This window comes from Malaclemys terrapin, chromosome 7 (assembly GCF_027887155.1).
Source record: "Malaclemys terrapin pileata isolate rMalTer1 chromosome 7, rMalTer1.hap1, whole genome shotgun sequence".
Classification (NCBI taxonomy): Eukaryota; Metazoa; Chordata; order Testudines; family Emydidae; genus Malaclemys; species Malaclemys terrapin.
The window spans coordinates 83404537-83416843 of NC_071511.1; the positions used below are offsets into that span (position 1 = coordinate 83404537).

A 12307-nucleotide genomic window follows, 5' to 3' on the forward strand; every position below is an offset into this window, starting at 1 on the left:
GGTTTAGTCATGTTTCTTTTGCTTCAGTACAATATATGAGAGCACCAGGATATTAAATGTAAAGAATCACAATGTGAGGTAAATTTTAAATATTAACACTCACATGTAATATGTCCTCTGACCAGTGGGTGGAGATGTATACTTGTATTTGAAGATAAAGGATCATATTATTACAGTTGGTACAATTCCTGCAAGGAAAAATATTTCCCTGTAATTTGCTTAAATGTGCTGAGGAAGGAGGAGTTGGGTATGAAAATACATTAATTTATCCCCAAAATGTCACATCTCTTTTGCAATACATGTAGTTGTTCATTAAACGGAAATTATAATTTAATATTGGGATATCTCACAATTTCCATGTAATGTGCCACCAGGAAATATGAGTAAGTAATGATTTGGGTGTAGATTTAAACAAAATCAAAATCAAAGCAATATTTTGAGTTTGTTTCACTGGTTATCTTGGGAGATTTTCCTTTCTTGGGCCTTATAGTTCAACACTTCTTGCTCAATGGCCTGAGAAATAAGCAGTTGGACTCAAATGCCTTTCAAAGGCATTCTTCCACAACCTCTTTGTCTCAAATTTCACGTTGCAAGCAGAGGAAATTAAAAGCCCTAAGAGCCTTTGCTGGAAGACAAGTATCATCATACCCTCTTTTCTTCAGGTCTTGTGGAAGCCCATTTGTTGGGCTGGGATCCATACATGGTGAGAGTCTAGGGGATATGCACTCTCCCTATTAACCCTGCAGGAAATCCTTGGTTAGTGGATTTCTTGTTTTCTACAGTGTGGAGTCACTCTGCATTATGGAACCTGTCGGAAGGTGGTTCCAGGGGCTTCAATAGGCAGGGGAACCTTAGCAGCATGGTTTTTACACAACCATTGATGCTGCAAAGCTTGAGGGAGCCAGGGAGAGCCAGAAGGGAGCTTGTAGGTACCTGGCCTCTGTGCCCATGGCCCTGCCCTTTGACATATCTCTAGGATGACTGGGCCAAAACTATTGTTTACTCCACAAAGAGGGCAAATTCACCTCCCCTCACAGGAGCAACCCGGTGGAAATTGCAATGGGAATCTCTCTGAATTTTCTGTCCTCTGTGTTAGTTTTCCTCTATAGAGAACAACTGGGGCCTCTAGATCTGTTTAACCAGCTCTGAATGACATATAATCAGGCATTTTCATTTTTGTATATATGTTGTTTAAAGGAATTTGAGGCTATTTATGTATGTATGTCTGCATCTGAAGGCTTATGTCTACTTATTTGAGTTCTTGCAAAAGAAAAATGTTTTGGAAAACCATGGCAAGAGAACCTGAAAATACAGCTGGGTGAAATTTTTGGGGATGAAACTTTTTTTCAGTGAAAAATGGATATTCAGCAACGTCAAAATGTTTCGCATCTTTGTGTCAGTTATGCAGAGTTTTTCATATAAAAATATCCAAAAAGGGCAAATATTCTATTTTGACATTTTTCAGAACAAAACATTTTGATTTTTTTTATTTAAAACAACTTTTGAAATTGAAACAAAACGTTTTGTTGAACCTAAACAAAATGTTTTGGACTTTTTCAATTAACTGAAAAATTTTAAAATGTTATTTTGAGTCAACCCAAAATGATCTTTTTATATATCTTTATGTTATTATATATTATTTTAGAATTGCCAGCAAACTGAAAAATCAGTTATTTGCACAGCTCTAGTACTGAGCACCAGTAGCTCCCATTAAAGTCAATGGGAACTGCAGGTGATCAGCACCTCTGAACAGCAGGCAAATTATTTTGGTACTTAAATATGGATTTAAGTGCCTAACTTTAGACACCCAAGTTTTAACATTTCAGATTTAACCATTACATCTATAGTGCTTTACATCTCCATAGCAGGTTGTAAACTTGTAATTATTCTCCATCATATCCCAGTGAAGAAGATAAGTGGTTCACCATGCTACTGGTATGCATAGTCTTTGATTTCCATCCAGCATAGGGGCCAATATAATTAAGTGCAACCAATGATCTACCTCAAAGAAAATGTAGAAATAACAGTAATCACACAAACCCAAACACCCTTGTCCTGCCCCCGCCCTGTCCCTTCCTTGAGGCCATGCTCCCAGCCCCGCTCCTCAGAGGCTCAGCCCCTCTCACTCCATCCCACCTCCCTCCGTCACTTGCTCTCCCCCCCTCGCTCACTTTCACTGGGCTGGGACAGGGGGTTGGGATGGAGGAGGGGGTGCAGGCTCTGGGCTGGGGCTGAGGGGTTCTGAGTCTGGGAGGGGCTCCGGGCTGAGCCTGGAGTAGAGGATTGGGATGCATGAGGGGGTTCAGGGTGCAGGCTCTGGAAGGGAGTTTGGGTGTAGGAGGGGACTCAGGGCTGGGGCACAGGAAGGGGTTCAGAGTGCTGGCTCCAGGAGGGGGCTCAGGGCTCAGGCAGCGGGTTGGGGTGCAGGATGGCATGCAGGCTCTGGGAGGGGGTTGGAGTGCAGGAGGGGATGTGGGGTGCGGGAGGGGTCTCAGGGCTGGGGCTGGGGATTGGGGTGCAGGAGGGGTTCGGGGTGTGGGCTCCAGCCGGGTACTGCTTACCCTGTTCCCGGCCAATGGGAGCTGCAGGGGCAGTGCCTGCAGGCGAGGACAGCACGCAGAGACCCCCCTGCCCCTCCCACCCAGGAGCCGCTACCGGACATGCCGGCCGCTTCCGGGAGTGGCGCAGGGCCAGGAGAGGCAGGGAGCCTGCCTTAGCCCCACTCAGGGCTGGCTCCAGGTACCAGCTGAGCAAGCTGGTGCTTGGGGTGGCAGATTGTTCGAGGCGGCATTCTGCCCAATCCTAGGGTGGCATGGCCGCTTTTTTTGTTGTTGTTGTTCTGCTCCGGCTGCCTTGTAGGGGGCGGCGGCGCAGAGAACCAGAGCACCCTGCAGGGCAGTCCTCTTCCTTCCATCCCCGCCGACCGGAGCGGAGCCCTCGCGGCAGGCAGCAGGAGGCGGACCAGCGGGAGGGGCCACGTGGCAGCACCCCTGCTGTAGCCCTGGCCGCCCCCTTCTCTCTCTCTCCCGCCCACTCCCTCCCTCCTCCCCCCCCCCCCCGCCAGTCCCCCTGCACCCGTGCTCCGGCCACGCCGCCGGTTTTTTTTTGCTTTGCCGTTCTGGCCGCCTCATTTTTTTTGTTAGTTTTTTTGTTTTTTGCTTGGGGCGGCCAAAAAGCCAGAGGCAGCCCTGGCCCCATTGCACCACCGGACTGTTAGCAGCCAATCTCTTTGGTTGCAGGAGGGTTGGCAACCCTATTGTGATCAACTGGTCTGCAATCTACTGGTTGGAGACCACTGCCCTATTGTATGAATGTTTCAATTATATTAATGGGGCAATAGGCTAAGTGCTAAAAAAACACAAGAAAAATTCCATACAATAGGTTTTGACCCAAGTCTTTGTATCCAGAGTGTCTTAAGTGTTGGATAATAGGACATCAATCCAAGTGTAATTAAAATGTTCGCTTGATTACTTCTTTAAGGATGAAATACTGATCTGTAATGCTTTAAGTACATTGCTCTAGAAATACTATATCAATAACTGAATCATTTCTGTCCTACAGAGACTAATTTGAGAACACAAATCTTAGCTTATAAAATAGCTGCTCCAAGTAGTGCCACATGCTGCTGATTCTGACATGACACCATGTCTTTCCATGGCAGGATGATGAAGCAGCCTAAAATTAGCCTTCTTACTACTTCGTAAAGAGCAAGCCGGGAGGCAGCAGCCTGCACTAAGACAAGCAAAGAGGCACAGGACAGGAAGGACACTGTACCGAGGCTCGCTCTCACACAGGCAGGTCACATCACTTCATGGTGAGTAGAGTTGGCTTTTTGATAAATTTCTGTGCTGGATTGTTTTAGTGTAATTAATTATCCCAAAATGTTCTAGGGAGGAGCTAGGTTATCTCATTGTGAAAGCAGAAGGAAAGGTCTGAATGTGAATTCAGAAGGGAGGAGTCTGTTCTCCCAAAGATTGGGGCAAGGAGGAGGAAGAGTCTCACTGAAAAGCAAAAGGGATGGATTTCTTCTCTGAGGGGGTGGGGCTGAACTGCAAGAGTTAACAGACTGGAGCGCTGCACGGGACGAGACAGGACTGGAGATGATGGGAAGTAAATAATGCTTGTGTGGAAACTGGAGATACTGTGATGACACCCCTTCTTTCCCACACCCCAGGCTGATTTTTTTCTAATGTTTTCCCACCCAGCAAAACATTTTCCAGGAGATCAAGTCTGTATTTCTAGAAGGAGTACTCAGTTGGGGAGAGAGGATTCTCTATGAAAGTGGGAAAGTATGTATCTGGTGAGTGGGGGGCAGCAACACAGAGCGGCAGAGAGAGAATTGAAGTAGATAGTAGGGTTGCTGCACCAGGAAGAGGTTTGGAGTGGGGGAGCACCTGACCAGTGGGAGCAACCCTGGACCTGCAAGTGGGGAAGAAAATCCACGAGGTAATGTTTGACTACAAGAGGGCAGGATGGACATAGAGTGACATGGGTGCTGGACTGGTTAATGGTGAAAAAAGGAAGCACAGAGTGTGAGGGTTCAAGGTAGTCCTAGGAGGCGGGGATCTCAGCCCCTAGGTAACTGTAGTAGGTCAGATGACCTTCTGCCCAGGTGGTTATTGGACATGCTAATTCATTCCTCTATTCCTGTAATAGTAGGCAAGGAGAGAAAAGAAAGAAAGAAAATAAGTACCGGTAAGTAGGAGGAACAAAATATTTAAATTCAGACCCATTGGTTTTGCCTGTAGTTAACTCTCAAAAAGATGGGATGTCTGCCAACAAGGAATCTATCTATCTAGTCTTCTGTTCATTCTGATTAGTGCAGAGCTAATGGTCAATAAAGTTTCCCACCTTTCATGATTTAATTAAGTACAAGGCCCATGACTGCATGCATCACTCAAACCTAGTAGGAACAATTTTGGTGCAATTGGCACTCCTCGAATGTAGAATCATACATATGTATTGCCGGAAAGGATCTTGAGATGTCATCTAGTCCAACCCCTGTGCTGAGACAGGACCATATATACGTAGACCATCCCTGACAAGATTGTCTAGCCTGTTCTTAAAAGCCTCCAGTGATGGGGACTGCACAATCTCCCTTGGTAACTTAAATCTCCCTTAGTATAGATTACACCCATTACTTCTTGTCCTACCTTCAGTGGACATGGAGAACAATTGATTACCATCTTTTCTTTATAACAGCTCTTCATATAGTTGAAGACTGTTATCAGGTCCGCCCTCAGTCATCTTTCCCAAAATTGCTTCAGCTGATTCCTTAAGTATCCTAGGATGAATTTCATCAGGTCTTGCCAAAATGAATACATCTAACTTATCTCAATATTCCTTCTAACTTATCTCGATATTCTTTAAGCTGTTTTTTTCCCTATTCTGTCTTGTGTTCTTTTCCCCTTATTGTTAATATTAATTGTATTAAGCATCTGATCACAATTAACCATGTTAGTGAAGACTGAAGCAAAATAGGTATTGAACACCTCAGCCTTCATGGTGTTGTCCATTATTAGCTCTCTTTCTCTGCTAAGTAGTGGACCTTCACTTTGTCTTTTTCTTGCTTCTAATGTACTTATAGAACCTCTTTAATTCCCTTTTATGTCCCTTGCTAGGTGTAACTCATTTGTGCCTTAGACTTTCTGATTTTGTCCTTACATGCTTGTGCTATTCGTTTGTACTCATCTTTATCAATTTGTACATATTTCATAGGATTCCTTTTTGATTTTCAGATAATTAAAGAGCTCCTGATGCAGCCATATTCTTCCTGTCTTTCCTTTGCACAGGAATAGCTTGCTGTTAGGGTGACCAGATCACCACACTAAAATATCGGGACACATTGGGCCCGCCCACAGTCCACCCCCACTCCTCCCAGGCTCCGCCCCCACTCTGCCCTAGGTCCTGCCACCTCCCCACTCGGCCCCCCCCACGCCCTTCCTCATCCCCCAGCCTGCCGCTGGCTTGCTGCGTCCCTCTTCAGTCCCCCACCCACCACTCGCCTCCCCGCCGGCCACTCATCCCTATGGCACCGACTTCCCCTCTCCCGGGTGGGTGCTCGCCCACCCCCTGCCTCTTTCTGCCCCTACACCACCCTCACTCCGCCCCCATTCCACTCCTTCCCCCAAGTCTCCGCCCCTTCCCTGCCTCTTCTCCGCATTCTCCCCGAGCGCACTGTGTACCCGCTCCTCCCCCCTCCCTCCTGAAAAGCGCTGGAGGGGGGAGGAGCAGGGGTGCAGTGCACTGGGGAGAGGGGGGAGAAGGAGGGGAGAGCTTGGCTGCAATTTTTCCCCATGGGTGCTCCAGCCCCAGAGCACCCACAGGGTCAACTCCTCCCTCCTGCTCACCTCCTTACCAGAATATCGGGACAAATGGTGTCCCGATCGTACATTGATCGGGACGCGGGACAAAGGGTTAAATTTCGGGACCATCCCGATTTTATCGGGACATCTGGTCACCCTACTTGCTGTTGTGCCTTTAATATTGTCTCCTTGAGAAACTGGCAACTCTCCTGAACTCCTTTTCCCTCAGATTTGCTTCCCATGGGCACTTACCTACCAGTTCTCTGAGTTTGTCTCCTTTTTGACATCCTTATTCTGCTGCTCTCACTCCTTCATTTCCTTAGAATCATGCCATCTGTCATTTCACTATCACTTTCACCCACACTGCCTTTCACCTTCAGATTCACAACCAATTCCTCTATTAGTAGGGTGACCAGATAGCAACTGTAAAAAACGGGACAGGGGGTGGGTGGTAATAGGTGCCTATATAGAAAAAGTCCCAAAAAACAGGACTGTACCTATAAAAATGAGACATCTGGTCAAATCCATTAGTCAGAATCAAATCTAAAATGGCTGCTTCCCAGGTTACTTCCTCCACCTTCTGAAATGAAAAGTTGTTCCCAATACATATGTCAAGGTTCCCTCCCCACTCTGAACTTTAGGGTACAGATGTGGGGACCTGCATGAAAGACCCCCTAAGCTTATTTTTACCAGCTTAGGTTAACAGTACGCTACCACCACCAAGCGTTAACCAAATATTTAGGGAGAGCCACTTGGGCGGGGGAGCTGCTGGGGGGGCGCCTCAGGGCTGAGGGGGGGCAGGGAGCTGCCGCAGGGCTGGGGGGGCGCAAGGTGGAAGTTTCGCGCCCTAGGCAAAACTTCCTTGCACCGGCCCTGCTAACCCCCGTTCCTGGGCAGACTCGAGAATGATTCCTCCCCCAAGCCCCTACACCCCTTTCCTGGATAGGCTTGAGAATCCCCCTCACCAGTTAGTCCTGGTGAATACAGATCCAAAACCCTTGGATCTTAAAACAATAAAAAATCAATCAGGTTCTTAAAAGAAGAATTTTAATTACAGAAAAAAGGTGAAAGGAGTACCTCTGTAAGATTAGAATGAAAGATAATCTCACAGACAATTTAAAACACAGAGGGTTTCCCTCTGGGCAAAACTTTAAAGTTACACAAAGATCCAAATTTATCTTCCCTCTTATTTGCAAAAGAACCCACAAACAAGAAAATAAAAGTAATTTAAACATTCCTTCTCTAAATACTCACTATCCTATAGGAGTTGGATGGTTCCTTCTTTCTCTGTTTCCGGCAAAAGCACACACCCGGCACAGACAAAAGACTTTTTTCCCCTTCCAGATTTTAAAGTATCTTGTCCCCTTATTGGTCCTTCTGATCAGGTGTCAGCTAGGTTATGTGAGCTTCTTAACCCTTTACAGGTCAAAGAGGAATTAACCCTTAACTGTATGTTTATGACAACATACCAATAATGTACTGAACATTTTGGGTTTAGACATATTGTTTTTCTAACAGGTGTCTGGGTAATTAAAGCCCCCCAATACTACCAGGTCTTGTGTTTTGTATATTTCTGTTTTGTTCTAGAAATGCCTCATCTACCTCCTCTTCCTGATTTAGTGGTCTATAGTAGACTCCTACAATGATGTCACCCCTATTTTCCCCCTTTTATCTTCACCCAGAGACTTTCAACTGGTCTGCCTCTCACTTGCTTCTGGACCTTAGAAAAAGCATATAAATTCTTGATGTTCAATGCAACACTCCTCCCTTTTTTTCCTGCCTCTCCTTCCTGAACAAGCTGTACCCCTCTGTAGCGATATTGCAGTCATAAGATTCATCCTACTGTATCTTGGTGATACAATTAAGTCATAATATAGCTATGTACTAAGACTTCCAGTTCTTCCTGTTCATTCTCCATAGTTCTTGCATTTGTGTGTAGACATCTCAGATGTTGAGCACTGTATTCCATTTTGTTGTTCCTATGACCCTATTGGTGGAACATGGACTGAAAGGGAATTATCAAGGAGGTAGTATGGCTGTGCTGTTTGCTTCTCGTCTAAACGCAGGAGATTTCCCACTCCAGAAATGAACTGAATGCAGTGTATTCATGTTGGATGAGAGCCCTGGGATTAAAAGGGGAATAGGACCATTTTTGGCCTACAGATCATGTGGAGCACCACAGTCTACGTGTGAGCAGATGGGAGTTCTTGACTCCTGTTTGAACTCTTACTCGAAATTTCCTTCTTTTTCTGGGATTAAAATCTCAACTTTACCACTGTACTGGTGTATTTTTTGCATAATTTACTTTGATTAGGGGGGAAATTTGAAGTTGTGCGATAAATCTAACCAAAACTACAGGGAAAAATTTGTAGAAGATAGAATTACAACTGTCATCTAGAGCACAAAATGTACACAGATATTCCACTGACTCCTTATGTCACTGTAGGTCTCCCATCTAAATACTCACCAAGTTTAACCTTAGGCGATTGGAATGGCTGCAAGCTAGTGATCTTTTTTTTCCTGTTCATTATGTAAGAGGGGTGACAATTTTTGTTGTTGATTTTTCACATCAAATTCAGGTGATTTGGGGCTTCCTACATTTTATTTTTCTGTTAAAACTTGACAATGTTTCTTTCAAAATGTGAAAATACAAAAAGCCATGTTAATTCAAAATTTCATGTTTGCAGAAATACAAGTCAAAGCAATTCTATATATCGCTTTCAAGCAGTAGCAGTAGAGCAGTTACCTTTGGCAAACCCCCATCATCTGTACTTGGTGTCTTCTTATTTGATGAGGAGGAAAGTATCAGTAGCTTATTCCAATCTCCACCAGGGAGCTACCAAGCATGATCACTGATCCCTAATCCAGAATTCCCTCTCCCCGCCACACACACTTTGCAGCACAGACAACACAGAGCTGCTACCTGCTTCTTGACAGGGACGTAGGGCAGAGACACAAGCCTTTGTAAGCATGTTTTTAAGGGAAACCCTAGGACCCTGGAGATACAAGAGACACTATATTTCTGACAGTCTCAGAGGAAACCCACAAAATGCAGCTGTGAAACTGAGTCATAACGGTTTCTGCTCTCCCTCCTGAACACTTGTGGTAGGCACAGCCAATCAATATACCAGAAGAAATGCTATACAGTAACTCCTCACTTAACGTCCTCCCGCTTAACGTTGTTTCAAAGTTACATCGCTGCTCAATTAGGGAACATGCTCGTTTAAAGTTGTGCAATGCTCCCTTATAACGTCGTTTGGCTGCCTGCTCCGTCTACTGCTTGTAAGATTCTGTGGAAGAGCAGCGACTTTACAAGGGAGCATTGCACAAGTTCCTCTTCTCTGCCTTCTCCCCCTCCCTCCCAGCGCTTCCCCCACTGCCAAACAGCTGTTTGGCGGCGGTTAGAACTTTCTGGGAGGGATGGGGAGGAGCAGGGAAGTGCTGCGTCTCCACTCCTTCCCCTCCCTCCCAGAAAGTCCTAAGCACGAAGCACTGGGAAGGAGGGGAAGGAGCGGGGAAGCGCCGCGTCCCCACTCCTCTCCCTCCCTCCCAGAAAATCCTAACCACCGCTAAACAGCTGTTTGGCGGTGCTTAGGACTTTTGGGGGGGAAGGAGCAGGGATGCGGCATGCTCGGGAGAGGAGTGGAGTTGGGGTGGGAAGAGGTGGGCCTGTAGTGGAGCGGGGACAGGAAGAGGTGGACCTGGAGTATTCCTGGCAAAGTCAGTGCCTGTTCTTCTCCAGGGAAGCTGCCGCTGCTGCTGTGAAGGTGCGTCCTTGCCTGCAGCAGGCTGTACCTGTGTGGGGTAAGCCAGGGGCACTTCCCAACCACAGTACAGTACGGTACGGTACTGTACAGTATATAATGCCTTTTGTCTGCCCCCCAAAAATTTCCTTGGAACCTAACCTCCGCATTTACATTAAATCTTATGGGAAAATTGGATTAGTTTAACATTGTTTCACTTAAAGTTGCATTTTTCAGGAACATAACAACAACGTTAAGTGAGGAGTTACTGTACAACCAATTTCAGCTTAAAACTCAACATTCTAAATACTTCACAAAAAATGCTTTGAGACTTAGATAGTCACCCAGACTTGCAAAAAATGGTGTCCCCAATTGACAATAATTTTCATAAATGTGAACAGTTCCATACAGAAAATGAAATCAGGATAAACTCAAAAGTCAGACAAGACTGCTTATCAGATGTAAACATAATAAACCACATTTATTTTTGGTATAACTCCACAGTTTTAAATACATGGGCTGAAACCAGGGGATATTTGGCCCTTTTGGCTGATTTTTGTAATAATAAATATTTTTTGTAATAAATAATATTAAGAATTAGAGTTCCAATTCCTGAAAAATAGTCATTTTATGACCTTTATAAACCCAGTTGGCCTCCTGGTGGAGTTTGTAAATGGGCCTTTAAATAGTCAGTTCATGACCATTAAAAACCTAGTTGGCCTCTCCAATGAGTTTATAATAGCCAGGAGCATTGAAATAGTCTGTTTATAACTATAATAATCTCCATTGGCTTCTGTGCAGCATTTATAATAGATGTGAACCTAGAAATAGCCTGTTTATAACCATTATAAACTCTGTCAACATGTCAAATGAGTTAATATTAGCTATGATCTCTGAATACAAAGTTCTTAAGAGTTATAATGTCTGCATATTTACACATAGAGTTTATAACCATTAACTTTTTAAAACATATTGCCTAAGATTTAGTTAGAATTTTTAATTACAATGGACCAAATCTTGCAGTCTCCTCTAATGTAGTCCTTACTATTCCACTGACATTACTGTGAGCTTTGACTGAGTAAGGACGTCTGTATTTAATCCAATAATTCTAAAATACATTTTAATGATTATATAAGTTTTTTGATGATTTCTTCCAACTCCCCCTCAAAACAAATTCCCCCTTCTCAGCCCCCTCAAAACAAATTAAAAGAAAAATCACTTGACAAATAGATTAAAGAATTCAAAATTTGTATAAAAAATAAGGACATACATCTACATACTTTAGGTTCTTTAGGTTAAGATTAGAAATTTAAGGAAGTTAATAGATAAAGTGTTGTTATTGTAAAGTTTGTAGCCATATCTCACTTAAACGTCAAAGGTGCATTATAGTTTGAAAGACACACTAAACAATAGAAACTCTGGAGATTCAACCCCAATACTTAATTCTATGCTCATAACTTTGCACATACAGTAATCAACATAAAAGGGGGAAAATCTGAGGGCATGTCTACACTACAGAGGCACAGTTTCACTACTGCAGCTGTGCTGCTGTAGCACCATAGTGTAAATGCTTCCTACATTGACAGAAGGGGTTTTTCCATTGATGAAGTTAATCCACCTCTCCGAAAGGTGGTAGCTAGGTTGATGGAAGAATTCTTCTGTCAACCTGGCTACATTTACAGTGTGGGGGATAAGTCAACCTAACTATGTCGCTGTGACCGTAAGAGCATCCCAGTCCCAGAGGGCAAGGGGCTCCCTGGTATCAGGTAATGAGTTTCAGCTGGCCTGACCAGTTCAGTGTACCCAAACTCATTATGATCATAATCTATATCTAAAAAGGTATTATGTAATATGTCATTGGAAAACTAAACTCACTGATCATTAATATTGCTGTGTGATATATGTATACAGTATGTATTAAGAGTTATGGATATATGCTTGAATTATAAATAAAGTGTATTTATACCAGGCATGTCAGGGGGAGTTAGTAAACAGGTCTGACCTAACAAGCGTGGGAGGAGACAGCTTAGAGGAACTTTATCTGGGCTATAAAGACAGAGGGTCTGAACCTCAAGCGATAAGCAATTGAATCAACTGATTGTATACAATATTACTGTACTATAAAAGTGTATCCAGTGAGGTGTTTTGTGAAAGTCTCTGACACACTGGTGATTAATATCCCTGTGAATTGTATGTATTAACACAACATAAAGAATTATGGATATTCATTAATATTATGCTTTACAGTCTGTGACCAAA

General features: G+C 44.0%; 1 protein-coding gene across 1 annotated transcript in view; it reads left to right on the forward strand.

Annotated features, from left to right (window-relative positions):
- MYPN (myopalladin) overlaps positions 1-12307 on the forward strand; it is a 134260-nt gene that overhangs the window by 7164 nt on the left and 114789 nt on the right. The window contains exon 2 of the mRNA XM_054035201.1: positions 3662-3814. The gene's annotated coding sequence lies outside the window, so the exon portion shown is untranslated. The remainder of the gene's footprint in view (positions 1-3661; positions 3815-12307) is intronic.